This window comes from Protopterus annectens, chromosome 2.part1 (assembly GCF_019279795.1).
Source record: "Protopterus annectens isolate FY-2018-M chromosome 2.part1, PAN1.0, whole genome shotgun sequence".
Classification (NCBI taxonomy): Eukaryota; Metazoa; Chordata; order Ceratodontiformes; family Protopteridae; genus Protopterus; species Protopterus annectens.
Window position 1 is genome coordinate 1,527,884,697 of NC_056729.1, and position 17,016 is coordinate 1,527,901,712.

General features: G+C 44.9%; 1 protein-coding gene across 2 annotated transcripts in view; it reads right to left on the reverse strand.

The window, feature by feature from the left end:
- LOC122794522 (tumor necrosis factor receptor superfamily member 14-like) overlaps positions 1–17,016 on the reverse strand; it is a 430,726-nt gene that overhangs the window by 273,304 nt on the left and 140,406 nt on the right. The window lies entirely within an intron of this gene.

Here is a 17,016-nt window from a genome sequence, read left to right on the forward strand (position 1 = left end):
GCAAAAGTATAGACCTTCTTACCCTATCTATCCAGCGCCCTGGAATCTCTAATCAAAAGGGGTAGGATTTTTAGCAGTAGAAGCCTTAATGCCCTTGGGGCCCTGAGAAATGGTTTCAGGATCCGCAGCAGGATTTTTGAAAAGGAATTTGTGGGAGTCAGGAACCTTGTAGTATCTATCTGACTTACAAGGGGCCGGAGGTAGAGATTCGGGAGCCATGGTAGATTCTGAAAACACATCAACAATGTCGAGAACAGGCGGTATAGCCAAAGGCCTACGCTAAGGAAGAAGAAGAAAATTCCTAAGCCTCTTTAGATTCAGAAAAATCCTGACTTTCTCAGTGGAAATGTTCCCTTAAGGTATGTAAAGTTTCCCCAAATGAAAAATCCTCGGGGGTGGGGGGGCAGAAGGAATGGAATCCTCTGCATCAGAGTCCTCATAAGTAGGTAAAGACAAATCTTGTTCATTAGAAGAGTCAGAGGAAACAGAATCCCGTTCAGAAGATTCATAGTCAATTTCAGCCCCAGGCCTATTTGAAGGGGGGGGGGGGTGTTGGCTACCCCTGATTAGAGTAATTAAATCTTCAGCCATTTTGATCATTTGTTTTTTTAGGCATAGGGGCCTGCACATGTGGCCTGGGCATCGTTTTTTTTAGACATAGATCAAGATTTTGGCCTTAAAATTGAAGATGGTGTCGGTTTAATATACAAATCTGTAGGCCTGAATACACCCTCAGAAGTTGGTGCCTGCACAGCGGCTCCGGACCCATCCAAGGGACAGACATCCACGGGTTCCATAATTGAAGCATCACCCAGCATACCGGACTCCGAATGGGTCTCAGTAGAGGACTGCGAATCAGAAGTAGTGGGTATCAGGGGCTGCAAAAGCGCTTCACTGAGTACCGAAGAGCTGGCGACTGGCTTAGGAGAAGCGTCGTCGGCAGTTTTGGACCTCAACGGCCTGTCTCTGTCTTTTTCTTTGTGTTTTTTAGGTATTCGAGTAGTCGGATTGCTAACCAACGTCATTTCTGGACAACTAAACGGTGATCCAAAATATTTAGAAGCAAAAATGTACCGATGACTGATAGTGCGCTGATTAAATAAAGCACAGAACCGGCAACAAGGTACGTCACGGTCAGGGCCTAGGCAAGGAATACAGTACAAATGGAAATCCTTATGAGGTATTTGCTTCCCACAAGTAATACAATTAACTTTTACTGACATTGGTAAGGAGCAAGAAAAAGTTTCCCCAATGGGGTACTTAGCTTTTTAGTTGAAGACTATGGTTCTGAAACTCGAAAATGAAAATTTCTGGAGTCGGCCGACCGGCACTTGTGAACCGCTTCTGCTTCGGGCACCGCGCGGAAGAAAGACTGATGTAATGGTGTTGGCTGCATGTTTTATACCCCTGACGACCTGACGTCATGGAAGAAGGGACAGCAACCGACGCAGGACCCAAGACTTTAAGCAGGCCGACTGAGGGCAACCTGCCAGCAGATTACCCAAATGTAATGGCTGCAACAGTGAGCTAAGCCAACACGGGAATGGAGAAAGGAGATTCTGCTGATAGGGATTACCGCAATTAAGGATATAGACAACAGAGCAAGAGGGGGCTGGGAGTAAATAACTAGAGAGAGAAAGGTAATAGAATGGGAAGAGGCCAAGAATTTATTTGGGCTGCAAGTTACAGACTGCCTTCCTTGTCAAGGACTGACAGAGTAAAGGCAAAGAGAAAGAAATAGGGGGTCCTAAATGAAAGACCAACACTGTTAAAGTTTTTAGTAGAACCTAAAACAGAAGCTCCCATTAAAAAAGGAAAAATTAATAAAGCATAAAATATTGCGTGATAACTACAAAAATCAATCAGAAGAGGTTAGAAATGATTGGGAAAGAGAGACTGGATAAACAATTCACAAAGAAACAATGTCTCCCAAATATGCAACACAATCTAGAAGATTTGAGCATTTTTGCTTGGAAATGTTTACACAGACATTTTGTATACCTCATTTTTTTTATACCCCAAGTAGACTCCAGAGAAATTTTCCTCAGGCAGACAGCAAATGTTGGAAGTGTGACAGGGATGAGAGGTACTTGGAAACATTTTTTAGGACTGCAATGGGTTGGCAGACTAAGGATTCCCTGTGGGATGCACTGTTGGTTGGATGGGCTGGAGTGATGAGGCAGATGATTCTTCTGAGCTACAATACAGAATCAGAATGGCCTACACATGGTTAAGGACTTGCTGTGTCCAATTATGGAGGCTGCCAAAAAAGCAGTTACTAGAAAGTGGAAATCAAAATCTAAACCAACTATATTAGAGTTAGTGAATATAGTAACAGAGATAAAACAACTAGAACTGAGATCTTTAGAAAAGGGTAGGAGCAAACTACACAGGAAAAAATGGGGACTGTGGGAACAATACATACAAGGAGGGATGAGGTTTAAAAGAAGGACTTAAATGAGCTATGTAATGTTTGAAAATGACTGGGTAGATTCTAAGTGGAGTATAAGGTTTGCAACTAGGAGTGTGTCAGTATGGTTTGTGATGTAAAATGCTTGCAACTAGGATTGTGTCAGTGTGGTTTGTTTTTCATTTCTATAAATGTATGCTGGCTTATGTCATAAGAGATGATGTAATAAAGATGTTTCTTGCTAAGGGGGGGCAGGAATTGAATAATTTATGTAAGTCACTTAGGTTATATGATATATAACAATATATTTGAGTATAATGTTTGTTAATGTTAATTTGTTAATACAGTTTGATTACTTTTGTATAAAGGCAAATTTGATGTCACAAGTGATAATTCAATAAAGGTGTTAAAAAAAAAAACCTTAAGAGGAGTGACCCTATGACTAAACCCTAGGGTACACCACTAGCTACAGGTCTTTTAGAGGAGAATCCCAGTCTACCTTCCTGGGTCCCATTTGTGAACCAGTTTGCTATCCAACAAGTTACTCAGGAACTGAAATTTAGCTGGGAGAGTTTACCTATGATACCAGAGTGCAGGATGGTGTCAAATGCCTTTGCAAGGTCTAGACATGTGGTGTGCATTTGTTCTGCCCTCATCCATTGCTTCAGTAACTTTCAAAGAAGTTGACAAGAGTTAATCAGGCAGAACCTGCCTTTGATGAATCCAAACTGAGCTGGGTCAAGAGTCTGTAGATTATGGAATTGGAAAATAAGAATACCGGTAATGATACTTGCCCTTACAGATGAGACTAGTCAGGCTGGGTCTATAATTACGTAGGTACAATGAAGCCCCACCAGGGACCAGGTGGCATAATGGTTAAGGTCTTCACCTCCCAAGCACAAGGCTTGAGCCTGACCTTCGGCCAATACCCATTTGAAATTTCTCCCTGTGTCTCTGTGGAGTTCCTCTCACCTCAGAAAAACATGCTGAGCATTTCCATCTCAAACTTTACCCAAGAATGGAACTGTGAGCAACAGCACAGACTCTAAATGGTGCCCTACAGGGGGAAGAGTTGTACATACCAACTGCTTTGGGGATCTACTACACAGCTAAAAGACTGAGCACCACAGCAGGGCTAGCCACTTGAAGGTGTAAAATATGAAGTCTAGGTGATTCAGCCATGTTGAATAATATCGCCAAATGGGCATGGGTATTTGCCGGAGATAAATGGGCCGAGAACAAAGCCTATTCCGACCATGCCAGGGACCCATGCTAGCAATGGGAGGAGTGAATGTGCCCTACTGGCAAATGTGTGCCCGCCATAAAGTCCATTCATCAATAAGATACTGGTTGACTGGTGTCCAGCTTGGGTTACCTGGGACAGCTCTGTTGAGCAAAAGCTGGACATAAAACCAATCAACCCACCAAAAATGAACTAAGAATAGCTACAATGTAGGTTCACGAACAGGACGCACAGGACGCAGCTTGGAAACGGATGTTAAGGAGAAGGCTGCACATCCTATGTATCCAGGAAACAAGATGGAAGCGTAGTGCAGCAAAGCCACTTGTCTTGGGAACTACAGTCTACTACTCAAGAGGAGGACAGACTAGAAACAGTGTAGGAATTGTGGTGAGGGAGAAGCTTCAGAAGATGAGGGATGTCATCAGAGTTAGTAACACACTCACGGCAATCAGACTTCCAGCCTAATGATAAGGCAGCATTCATAATCTCAGCCTATGCCCACAGCAGGGTTGTGATAGTGAGGAAGAGACTGCATTCAGACAACAGTTGCAAGACCTACTGGATAAAGCAGTCCAACATAAATGGTGATCATAATGGATGGCCTGAATGCACACATTGGTACAGACAGAACAGGACAGGAGGACTGCTTGGGATGATGATAATGATGGACTGAAGCTCCACATTCATACAAAGAAATGACTGAGGGTAACATAGCAAATCTACTGGCTGATAAATTCAGCTCTAACATTACTCCAACACTGCTCCCATTATTCTCTAGGAAATTCCTTCCAGCACACATCTCCCCACTACTCCCTGTAAAATCCATTGTGGCTTATTCACCCCCTCCCAACTATCAACAGAGAGCACCTGGGGGTTAACGCCAAGGCCAAAAACACTGCTGCAATGGGCCCTGACAATATCCCCAGTTGCCTCCTAAATAGCCTAAAACCTGACCTAGAAGAACCACTTCAGGCACTCTACAGCTTCAAAACAACAGGTTACGTGTCAAAAGTACAGTTGTGTAAAATCTTACCATAATTGTAGATGCCCTTCTTGTCACTGTTGCAGTATTCTTAACATTAGGGATCCCCTGCCTAGGGCAGCCGATGTCTGGCCAGTATACCAAAGCCTTAGGTTGCTTCAAGTACGCCATATGTCACACGTATGCTCCTTGTGTAGCATAGGGCATAAAGGGGACGTCTGAAAGTGCCATCCTCAGAACTGAAAGCCCAGTAGGAATGCTAGTCCAACGAAAAACAAGAGGTAACCAGTACACCCAGAAGAGAAATGGACCAGGGGAGGAAGGAGGGAGGGAGTGAATACTGTAACAGTTAATAGATGGACATCTACTGTTACGGTAAGATTTTACACAACTGTACTATATGTCCTTCCATTTCACTGTTGCAGTATTCCTAACATTAGGGAGAGTGCCAAAGCTCAGGAAAAACTTGGGAGGAGGAGGAGGAAGGACCAGCAGAGCTCTCTAGGAAGCCACGAAGGATGGCCCTAGCAAAACCAGCTCTAGCTCTGGAGATTCCACCCAACTTGTAGTGCTTGGTAAATGTATGCGTAGAAGTCCAGGTAGCTGCCTCAAGAATAGAGTTAGTATCCAAACCCTTGAAAAAAGCACCAGAAGAAGCCACAGCACTAGTAGAATGATCCTTAAGAGAAAAAGGAAGGCTCTTACCATAAAAAGAATTAGCTTTTGAAATCCAAGAAGAAATCATCTGCTTGGCTACAGCTAATCCCAAGGACCTGGGATAAAAAAATAAAGAGCTGTTCAGATTTCCTAATAGTCTTGGTCTTATCTAAATGAAATCAGAGTTGTCTATGCACATCCAATGTGTACAGCACCTTCTCACTATCAGATTGTGGGGAAGTGAAAAAAGTGGGCAAATGAATAGACTGATTAAGGGACAACTCATTCACCACCCTGTGCATAAAAGAAGATCAGTACTCAAGGACACCCTGTCCTTGTGAAGCACCAGAAAAGGAGGACAAGCTATGAGGACTTGAAGCTCAGACACCCGTTTGGCAGAAGTAAGAGCCAACGAAAGAACAGCAATTTAAGAGCAATGTTCCAAGGAAGCTGAAGCTGCAGGCTCAAAAGGAGCCAGCGTTAATTTCTCCAAAACAAAATTAAGATCCCAGGGAGGAGAAACAGGCTTCCTGGGAGGCCCAATCTGAAGGATGTCTTTAAGAAATTGTTTAGCTTCAAACCTAGAAGCTAAAGGAGGAGACAAAGGCAGACAAGCATAGATAGACAAGTGGGCCTTAGAAGAAGAATAAGCCAACCTAGCATTGAGCAATTCACACAGATATGACAGAACCTAAGGAACATCCACAGATAGTGGATCCAGGTTACAAGAAAGACATCAAGCAGAAAACCTCTTCCATTTGGATAAGTAGAATTTCCTAGTATTGGGTTTCCTGGCCTCCTACAAGACCCTAAGCAAGTGCTCAGAAAAAAGGTGTCTATGGGAGTCAAAATCCAATCACTCGCACAGTCAATTGAAGAGTGGACAGGTGGGGATGGATGAAAGATCCCTTATCTTGTGTGAGTAGGTCCACCCTGTGAGGTAACTTATGACTGCACATGGCTAAATTCAGAAGAGGAGGGAACTAATGTTATCTCAGCCAAAAGGGATTCACCAACAAGATTTTGGGGGCATACCGCTGAATTTTGAACAAGACTTCTGGAATGAGGGGAAGGGAAGGGAAAGGAAAGCATAAAGAAACATCCCCTTCCACGAAAAAGAGAGGGTGTTCACCTTCCACACCAGAAGATCTAGGACTCTGGCATAAGAGAGAGGAAGCTGTCTGTTCAAAGGAGAGGCAAAAATATCTAGTAGAGTACCACCCCACTGGTGGACAATATCCAGAAACGCATCCCTGTGAAACATCCATTCATGGGATTGAGTTAAGGACCTGCTCAGTGTGTCTGCCACAATGTTTTGACCAAAGGGAATGTAAACTGCCTGAACAGTCTCTTGATATTGGACAGCAAGACCCCATACCAAGAGTGCCAACCGGTAAAGAAGCTAAGATTTTGCCCCCCCCCCCATTTGTTTACATACCACATCACTGTGGTGTTGTCTGTAAACACATTGAGAAGGCCCAGGGAGAGAAAAGGATGAAAAGCCTGCAGAGCCAACAGAAGGGCTCTCATCTTTTGACAACGAGAGAAAACCAGACCCCCTAACACCTTTAGGAACCCAAAAGCTGCTCCCCATCCCACATCTTGACACATCTGTGAACAGCTCCTGAGAAGGAAGGGATGAATGAAAACCAAACCCTGGATTTAAGAACAACTGTTGGAGCCACCAGTGGAGGTTCCTGCTTGAGACGAGGCAGAAAGAGGAACTACAAATTTTAGGGGATGAGCATGCTGAAGCCAAACTGACTTCAGGAACTACTGAAACTTTCTCATGTGAAGTTTGGCCAGAGGGAGCATAGGGATGGTGGATGCCATAAAACCCAGAGCTCTGAGAAACTCCCTGGCTGTAATGGACTCACAGAAATAAGAGTTTGAAAGAAGGAGATGAGGGTCAAGGCCTTGGGAGGAGGCAGAAATGCCAGAAAAAGGCACAGTTTGAATTCTGCAACCCAGAAACACACCGTCCTGAGAAAGTCAGAGAAGACTTTTTGAAGTTTATTGTAAACCCCAGGCTCTGAAGAAGAGAGATGGCACAATGGAGATTTTGCAAAAGGATCTCTGGAGAGGGTACATGAAACAGCAGGTTATCCAAGTAAGGAAATACTTAAATCCCCTGAAGCCTACAAAAAAAAACAATTACAGGAGCAAGGCATTTGGTGAACACCCTTGGGGCAGTAGAAAGGCCAAAGGGCAAATGCAGAAAAAGTGCAGTTGCATACATTTACCACAAATGAAGATGCGAGTGTATTCACTGTTGCAGTCCTGACTCTTGGGATTTCCTGCCGTGAAAGCCGCCGGCCCTACTACCAGAAAAATGTCTTTCCGGTTCCCAGGCTGGAAGAAGCCCTGACCGATGTCAGTACATTTGGGTATAAAGGTAGCCAGCCTGCGTCATACCACCAGTGTTTTCTTGCCCTCAACTAGCAGGAGCCCTAAGCAGACATTGGGTATTCAAAAGAGAACCGGACATACAAAAGGTAGGAAAGGAGCCGTCCCCTTAGAGTAGCAAAAACAGAATCAACCTACATAGTAGGCTGAGGAGGTTATGGGAGGGAAAGAATACTGCAACAGTGAATATACACACAAACATTTACATTTGGGGTAAGTGTACACAACTGTACTATGTTCTTCATGTTTCACTGTTGCAGTACTGACTCTGGAAGATTCCCCAAAGCTGAAAGGAGGGAGAAAGGTGCCTAAGGGGAAGAGAGGATGCCCTGCAGGACAGCAGTGGCAAAAGCTGCTCTAGACTTGGAGAAGGATGCCAGGTGGTAGTGCTTGGTGAAGGTATGCACTGAAGACCAGGTGGCAGCCTCCAAGATGTCCTTGGTGGGAACACCCTTTAGAAAGGCAGTGGAGGTAGCAGTTACCCTGGTGGAATGAGATTTTATCCTTACTGTTTGCACTTTGCCGTGGAAGCTATAACAAAAGCAAATGCAGTTGGAAATCCATTCCGAGACAGTTTACTTAGAGCCAGGCTTGCCTTCTTTCCCAGAGGCAAAGGTAATGAAAAATTGATCGGTCTCTTTCTCAAAGCTTTTGTCTTGTTCAGATAGAAACGTAGCTGTCTTGCACATCCAAGGAATGGAGAATTCTCGCCCTTTTGTTTTGTGGACTGAGGAAGAAGGCAGGGAGATGAATGGCTTGATTAAAAGAGGTGTTAGTGACCACTTTAGGCATAAAAGGAAGGATTGGTTCTGAGAGAGACCCTATTCCTGTGGAAGATCAGTAAGGTTCCACTGCCATGAGGATGAAGAACTGAACTGTTTTCCATGTCAGGAACTTTAGGTCCTCAGAAGCTGCTGTCTCAAAGGGGGGCAAGGTCGGTTTCTTTAGTAGAAAATTAAAGGTCCCAAGGAGGAGTAAGTTTCATTCTGGGTGGTCTAATGTGGATTAATCTCCTAAGAAAGTGCTTTAATAGTGGATGGGAGAAAAGGGGAGGGTGGCAGGGCACATATGCAGAGATGGCAGCAGCATGGACTTTAATGAAAGAAAAAAAAGTTCCTGATTCGGCTGGCCAGTCAAGTATTCCAGGATGCTGGAAATGTGCTGATTTGGGATCTAGGTAGTGATCCTTGCACCAAACAGAAACTTTTCCACTTGGCTGAGTGGGATTTTCTAGTGCTAGGCCTTCTAGATCATTTGAGTATGTCTAGCACCTGTTTAATCTGGCCTGTTTACTTAGGCCAACACCATTGTGGTTTGTTGTGAGATAACCAACTCTGCAATGTTTAAGGTCTGCAGACTGGGAAGTACAATGTGTCCCTCTTGCTGGGTGAGGAGATTTACTCTGAGGGAGTAGCCATGGCCTTTGGTTGGCGAGTTTGAGGAGGAGGGGGTAACCAATGCTGTCTTGTGCCAGTTTGGAGCTAAATAATTGCTCTTGGGCCCTCTTCTTTTATCTTGAGCAGAACCAGAGGAAAAAGGGGTATGGGGGGAAATGCATAAATGAAAAGCTTTGCCCAAGGGAAGGAGAAAGTACAGTTGTGTACACGTACCCTAAATGTAGATGTTCAAGTGTATTCACTGTTGCAGTCATTACATTTGGGTAATCTGCTGGCAGGTTGCCCTCAGTCGGCCTGAACTCCAAAGTCTTGGGTCCTGCGTCGGTTGTTGTCTCTTTTTCCATGATGTCACGGGTATAAAACAGGCAGCCGACGCCATTTTCTTTAGTTTTTTTTGCCCAGATGTCAGGTGCCCACCAAATGGGGAGCAAAAAATATATATATAAACTATATATACATGCAACAACATAAACTTTACCTTCATCTAAAAGCAAATACACCACAAAGGCTGTAGAATATAGTGAAGGAAAGAGAAAACCCCAGAATAAAAGGGGGATGGCAGGCGAGTAACCTGGACTGCAACAGTGAATACACTAACATCTACATTTATGGTAAGTGTACACAACTGTACTATGTTCTTCATGTTTCACTGCTGCAGTCATTACATTTGGGTAGAATTCCAAAGCTATGGATGGGAAGCTGGAGCTATACAGCATAATGGCGGCTATAAGGCCCTGCAGAACTGCAGTGGCAAAGCCTGCCGTGGACTTAGAAGTGAGGCAAATGATAATGCTTTGTAAAAGTATGAACTGAACTCCAAGTAGCAGCTTCTAGAATGTCTTTGGGTGGTACTCCTCTGAGAAAAGCTGCTGATGTAGCTGCAGCCCTGGTGGAATGAGGCCTAATGCCCTTGGGCACCAGTTTACCATGATGTAAGTAGCAAAAGCGAATGCAGTGGCTTATCCACTTTGAAAGTCTGCTTTGAAATAACCTTTCCCTCTGATCCTGCAGGAAATGCCACCAGTAGCTGCTCAGTTTTTCTTAGAGCTTTAGTCCTGCTCAAGTAGAATCTTAGTTGTCTATGTACGTCTAAGGAATGCAGAATCCGCTCCCCCTTGTTCTGCGGATTTGGGTAAAAAGTTGGTAGATGAATAGTTTGGTTAAAAGCCACACTGGAAACCACCTTGGGCATAAAGGAAGGATTGGTCCTGAGGGACACCCTGTCGGGGTAAAATACGATAAAAGGCTCCACAGCCATGAGGGCCTGTAGCTCCGAGACACTTCTAGCTGAAATAATTGCCAGGAGCAAATGTTTTCCATGATAAAAACTTTATATCTGCAGTAGCAGCTGGTTCAAATGGAAGCAGGGTGAGCATTTCCAACACAAAATTTAAGTCCCATGCAGGAATTGGTGATCTTCTTGGAGGCCTTATATTTTTGGCCCCTCTAAGATACTGTTTTAGCAAAGGGTGAGAAAAGATTGATGGCTCTGTGTTGTAATGAGCCGAGATGGTGGAGGCATGGATTTTTATTGTTGAAAAAGATTGGCCTTTGTCAAGCATCTCAGTCAAGTATTGTAAAAACGGAGGAATATTTGGCTCTGCTGTGTGAATTCCTTGTGCTTGATTCCAAGCACAGAATCTCTTCCATTTACCAGCATAAGATTTTCTAATAGTAGGCCTCCTGGCTTCCAAAATGACATCCATCACAGATTTACAGAGAGATGGTGTTTGGAGCCGATTGTGCAGGATCTGATTGTTTTGCTGAGACAGTAAGTGAGGTCTCTGAGGCAAATACCAAGCTGGGAATTGAGACATATTCCTTAGGATTGGGTACCAGTGATGGCGTGGCCAGTCCGGGGCAATTAGTTATCATTTTTGTTTTTTCTTGTCTGACCTTTAGTAGGACCTTGGGAAGAAGAGGCAGAGGAAGAAAGGTGTAAACTGATAGGTTTTTCCAACTGAAGGATAGGGCATCCACTTTCCATACTTGTCTGTGATAATTCCTTGTGCAGAATTTGTCCAGTTGATAATTCCGAGGAGAGGCAAATAGGTCTATGTCCGGGCTCCCCCATTTCTTTGTTATGCTGAAGACTTGTGGATCCAGTTTCCACTCGTGAGGGTCCATAAGGTTTCTGCTTAAGTCATCTGCCAGAGTATTTTGCTTTCCTGAAAGGAATTGAGCTTCAAGATGTACTTGGTAGGTCAAGGCTCTGTCCCACAATGCCATGACTAGTCTGCAAAGGGGGTAAGAGTGCGTGCCCACCTGCTTATGTACCACATAACCGTGGTGTCGTCAGTCTTTATCAGTAGTTGTCCTGGATGAAGTAAGTCCTTGAAGGCTGTCAGGGCATTTGAAAAGCTAACATCTCTTTTTGGTTGATATGCAGATGCATTTGTTTTGGGGTCCATAAGCCCTGAATGCATCTTCCCGACAGGTGGGCCCCCCATGCATAGTCTGATGCGTCTGTAGTTAAGGTTTGGCTGGTAGGGGGTAGAGTGAAGGACTGTCCCATGTTTTGGTGACATGCCTCTACCCACCAAAGAAACTCCTGTTGTAGGCAGGGAATGAGAGTAATGAGAAGTTATGTACCTACCATAACGTTCTATGTTAGTTGTCTTCTCTCGCCTTCTTTCTTGCTGGATGGGTTCGGAGCCGATCCTCGGCTCCGACTCGGCCACTTACTAAAGCTCGAGAGCTAATTTTACCGGCTTGAGGCAACCCTATATCCCATGATGTTAGGCAATAACTCCCCAGATCTCGTTTGGAAGCTGAAAAACCTAGCATAGGCCAATAAAACAAAAAATCCTCCAACTGGAAGGATGAGGAAGAGGGATAAAATCTTAGGACACCTAGATGGTGAAACAAGGGAATATTAGGACCCTTCAAAGAAGGGAAGATCTTCTCGGTCTGTCCAGGCTAGGGGGATGGTGGGTGGGACGCAAGAAAGAAGGCGAGAGAGGACAACTAACATGGAACGTTATGGTAGGTACATAACTTCTTAATGTTAAGCTGTCAATCTCGCCTTCATTCTTGCTGGATGGGACCACGTCCCTTGCACCTTCACCCTGGGTGGCTCATTGGAACAGACTCTTGAGAACGGTGGAACCAAATTTTGCTCTGTCCCTGGAGGCCATGTCCAATTTGTAATGCGAAACAAAGGTATGAGGAGTGGCCCATGTGGCTGCCGCACAGATAGTGTCTACTGGTAGTCTAGCTTGAAAGGCTGTAGATGTAGCTAGTGCTCTAGTTGAATGGGCTTTTGGCTTAGAAGTTAATTTTCTGCCTCTGAGTTGATAAACAGATGTAATCACAGAAGACAGCCACCTAGATAGGGTTAGCTTAGATACAGGAAGGCCTTTCTTATTTTCTGCATACGATAAAAACAGTTGATCAGACTTCCTTATTTGTTTGGTTCTATCCAAATAGTATCGGAGCTGGGGGTGAACATCTAGATAATGTAGCTTTTGCTGTAGCTCTATTAGTATAGTTTGGGAAAAAAACTGGGAGATCAATTGATTGATTTAAATTTGTCTGCGAAGCCACCTTGGGTAAGAAGGATGGATTAGTCCTTAGAGAAACTCTGTCTTTATGGAAGATTAAGTAGGGAGGACGAATGCAGAGGGCGTGAAGCTCAGATACTCTCCTAGCAGAAGTAATGGCGACTAGGAAGAGTGTCTTCCAGGAAAGAAATTTCAATGAACAGGAGACCGCAGGTTCAAAGGGGGGAAGAATCAAGGATGTTAAGACTAAATTAAGATCCCACTGAGGTGGAGGGTCTTTGATCGGAGGCTTAAGTAAAAATACACCTTTAAGGAAAGCTTTGCAAAGCTTATGGGACATGATGTTGTGGTCCGATAAGCCTACATGAAAATTCGATATGGCTGCCAACTGAACTTTTACTGTAGAGGCAGAAGACCCTGAATGAAAAATTTCGGCTAGGAAGTCTAAGACCGAATGAATTGGGGCAGTAAAGGGATCTATATTCCTGGTCTTTGCACAGAAGGAGAAACGTTTCCATTTACTAGTGCAAATCCTTCTGGTGGAAGATTTAAGGGAAGCTACTATAATATCCCGGATGGGATTAGAAATCCTAGGAAGCCTGGCTAAAGATGGAAGTGGAGCAACCAAGCAGTGAGGTTGAGAGAATGTAGGGATTGGTGCAGCTGCCCCGACTGATGGGTCAACAGATCTGGAGCTGGGTCCAGATGCCAAGGCTGTACCAAGAGATAACGATGTAGGAACGGAAACCATATCTGTCGAGGCCAATAAGGAGCAATGAGAATCAACTTGGCTCTCAAGGCGGTTGCTTTCTGAATTACTTGTGGGATTAGAGGAAAGGGTAGAAAGGCATAGAGAAGTCCCCGAGGCCAATCTTGGACTAGAGCTTCTCTGAGGGGATGGCCTGGAAGGGGGAAGAGGGTGAAAAAAATCGGGGCATTTGCTGTTTTGGGGTGTAGCAAAAAGATTGCAAGGAAGGCTCCACTTCTGAAAAATCTCTTTCACCACAGATTGTTTGAGACTCGTGCGGCATGAGTATGGCTCTGCTCAACCTGTCCGCTATGAAGTTTGACTTCCCGGGGATATGCGTTGCTATCAGAAACCGCCGAGAGGAGATCGCCCATTGCCAAAGTCTGAGTGCCTCTCGACACAGGGGATAGGACTTGGTTCCGCCTTGCTTGATGATGTACCACACTACGGACATATTGTCCGTTTGAATTGCAATAGTTCCTAGGGGAAGAGAGTCGTGGAGGGCTTGCAACGTTAAAAGCACTGCTCTCATCTCTAAGACATTTATGTGCAGGTGGCTCTCGAAAGGTTGCCAAGTGCCATGGACTATCCTGCCCTGAAAATGCCCCCCCCCACCTGATCAGGGAGGCATCTGATGTCACCGTGGCGACCGGGGGAGGAGGAACAAAAGGTCTGCCCTGATGGACTTGAGGGGACAATATCCACCAGGACAGATGACTTTTGCAAGTTCGAGTTATCATGATCTTGTGGTGCATGGGGAGTTGCTGAAAGGACCACTGGGTAAACAGCTTCCACTGAAGAAGACGCATGTGGAAACGCGCAAGGGGAAGAAGTGTTTTGGCGGCTGCCATAAGACCCAATACTTTCAGGACATACCTGGCCTGAATTTTGTCGCTCTGAAGAAGAACCTGGACATGATTTTGAATATCTAAGACTCTTTGGTTTGTTAACTTTGCTGAAAGTTGTACGGTGTTCAAGTTGGCGCCTATGAAGGTAATAGACTGACAAGGTGACAAGGCAGACTTTTCGAAATTTATAGAGATTCCTAGCCCTCTGCAAATGTGAATGGTGTAAGTTCTGGCTTGGAGAAGTTGATGCCTGGTGGTGGCAGTGAGGAGCCAATCGTCTAGATATGGAAACACCTGGAATCCTTGCCGTCTCAGGTGAGCCGTAACCGCTGCCATACATTTGGTGAACACTCTGGGGGCTGTAGTGAGACCAAAGGGCAGGGCTCTGAATTGGTAGTGACTGGCCCCCAGCCGAAAGCAGAGAAAAGTACAGTTTTGTACCTACCATAAATGTAGATGTCCGAACTGGATAGCATCTGCAGTCATAACAAATGGGTTGTCCTGTCGTCAGGCAGCCCTTCGGTCGGCCGGATTCCAAAGTCTGGGTCCGGCTTCGGCTGATGTCGCACTTCACCCGACGTCATCTCTGCTGGTCTTCGGGTATAAAGGCATCAGCCGACGCCATTTTCTTCAGTGTTTCTTGCCCCAGATGCCAGTTGCCCTCTTGGAAGGCTAAATTTTGGATAAATGCCAATGTATGCAGACAAGGTAGAAGGCAATACAAAAAATAAGCATGTATGTACATATATACAAACAAATACACCATAAGAGACTCCCCCCCAGCTAGCTATTAGGAGGGTAAATACCCTAGGAGTACCACAGAGGGGAAGGAGGGTGGGTAATCCTGACTGCAGATGCTATCCAGTTCGGACATCTACATTTATGGTAGGTACAAAACTGTACTATGTCCTTCATGGATGCATCTGCAGTCATAACAAATGGGTAGAATACCATAGCTAAACTAGGGGTGGAGGAAGAAAAATTATGGTGTAGTTAGGATCCCTTGCAGTACAGCAGTGGCAAACCCTGCTCGGGATCTAGAGTATAGAGGTAAATTGTAATGCTTGGCAAATGTATGCACGGAGGTCCAAGTAGCCGCCTCAATAATGTCCTTGGTTGCCACTCCTCGTAAGAAAGCTGTGGTAGTGGCTGTAGCTCTTGTTGAATGAGGTCTTATGTTCTGTGGCATTGGTTTTCCATGGTAGGAGTAACAGAATCTTATGCAATTTCCTATCCATTTGGAGATTGTCTGTTTGGAAATTGCTTTTCCTTCCCTTCCTGTTGCATAGGCTACCAAAAGCTGGTCAGTTTTTCTGTTACTTTTTGTTCTGTCCAGGTAGTAGCGTAACTGCCTATGTACATCCAAGGTATGTAGCAGTCTTTCCCCCCTGTTCTGTGGGTTGGGAAAGAAGGTAGGTAGGTGGATTGCCTGGTTTAAGGATACTCTGGATACCACCTTAGGCATAAATGTAGGATTAGTTCTCATGGACACCCTGTCTTGATGGAAGATTAGGAAGGGTTGCACTGCCATTAAGGCCTGTAGTTCAGAAACCCTCCTTGCTGAGGTAATTGCCAGTAGGAAAGCAGTTTTCCATGACAGGTGTTGCAGATCTGCTGTTGCTGCTGGTTCAAAAGGCGGGAGTGTCAACTTTTCTAGCACAAAGTTCAAGTCCCATGCTGGTAATGGAGGTTTTACATTCTTTATCCCTCTGAGGAACTGCCTGAGTAGAGGATGTGAGAAGACAGGTGGATCGAAGCTATATTCTGCAGAAATAGCTGATGCATGTATCTTGATGGAGGAATAGGACAGGCCTGTATGTAGGAGCTCTGCCAAGTACTCCAGGATGTTAGCAATGTCTATGTTTGACACATCTTTTCCTCTTTCAGCACTCCAAGTGACAAACCTTTTCCATTTTCCTGCATAGTTCCTTCTTGTTGAAGGTCTTCGGGCTTCAAGGAAAATGTCTTTAACCCTTTGTGATAAGTCTGGATTAGTTGTTGTTAAGTGATGTTCCAGGCAGTCAGTTGTAAGGTTTTTAGGTTTGGATGCATGATGTTGTAGTTGTTCTGAGTTAACATCAAAGGTATCAAGGGTATTGTCCACATTACCCCCTGTGACATGCTCCTCAGCAAAGGATACCAGTGTTGTCTTGGCCAATTCGGAGCTATCAGGATTATCCTTGGGCGTTCCTCTTTGATTTTCAGTAGTACCTTGTGCATCAAAGGAAGAGGTGGAAATGCATATGCTATTAGGCCTTTCCAACTGAAGGATAGAGAGTTCACCCTCCATGCCCGTGGGTGGTACGTCCTTGTGCAGAATTTCCTGAGCTAGTGGTTGAGTGGGGATGCGAATAGGTCTATTTGTGGCATTCCCCATTTCTTTGTGATGGCCTTGAAGATGTCCGGATGCAGCATCCATTCGTGAGCATCCGAGGTGGTTCTGCTTAACATGTCTGCTAGGGTGTTTTCTTTTCCTGGCACAAATATTGCCTGTAACTGGATGTTGTAGCTCAGAGCCATGTTCCAAAGGTCCAGAGTCATTCTGCATAGGGGGTATGAATGAGTGCCCCCTTGCTTGTTGATGTACCACATGACTGTGGTGTTGTCTGTCCTTATCATTAAATGGCCTTCTTTGAGGAATGGCCTGAATTTCTGGATTGCTAGTTTTACTGCCAGCATTTCTTTTTGGTTTATGTGCAGGTGCAGCTGGTCTGGAGTCCACAATCCTTGTATGCACTTGTCCAACATGTGCGCCCCCCAGCCTAGGTCTGAGGCGTCCGTTGTGATGGTTTGGTTTGCTTGACCTTTGTGGAAGGGTAAGC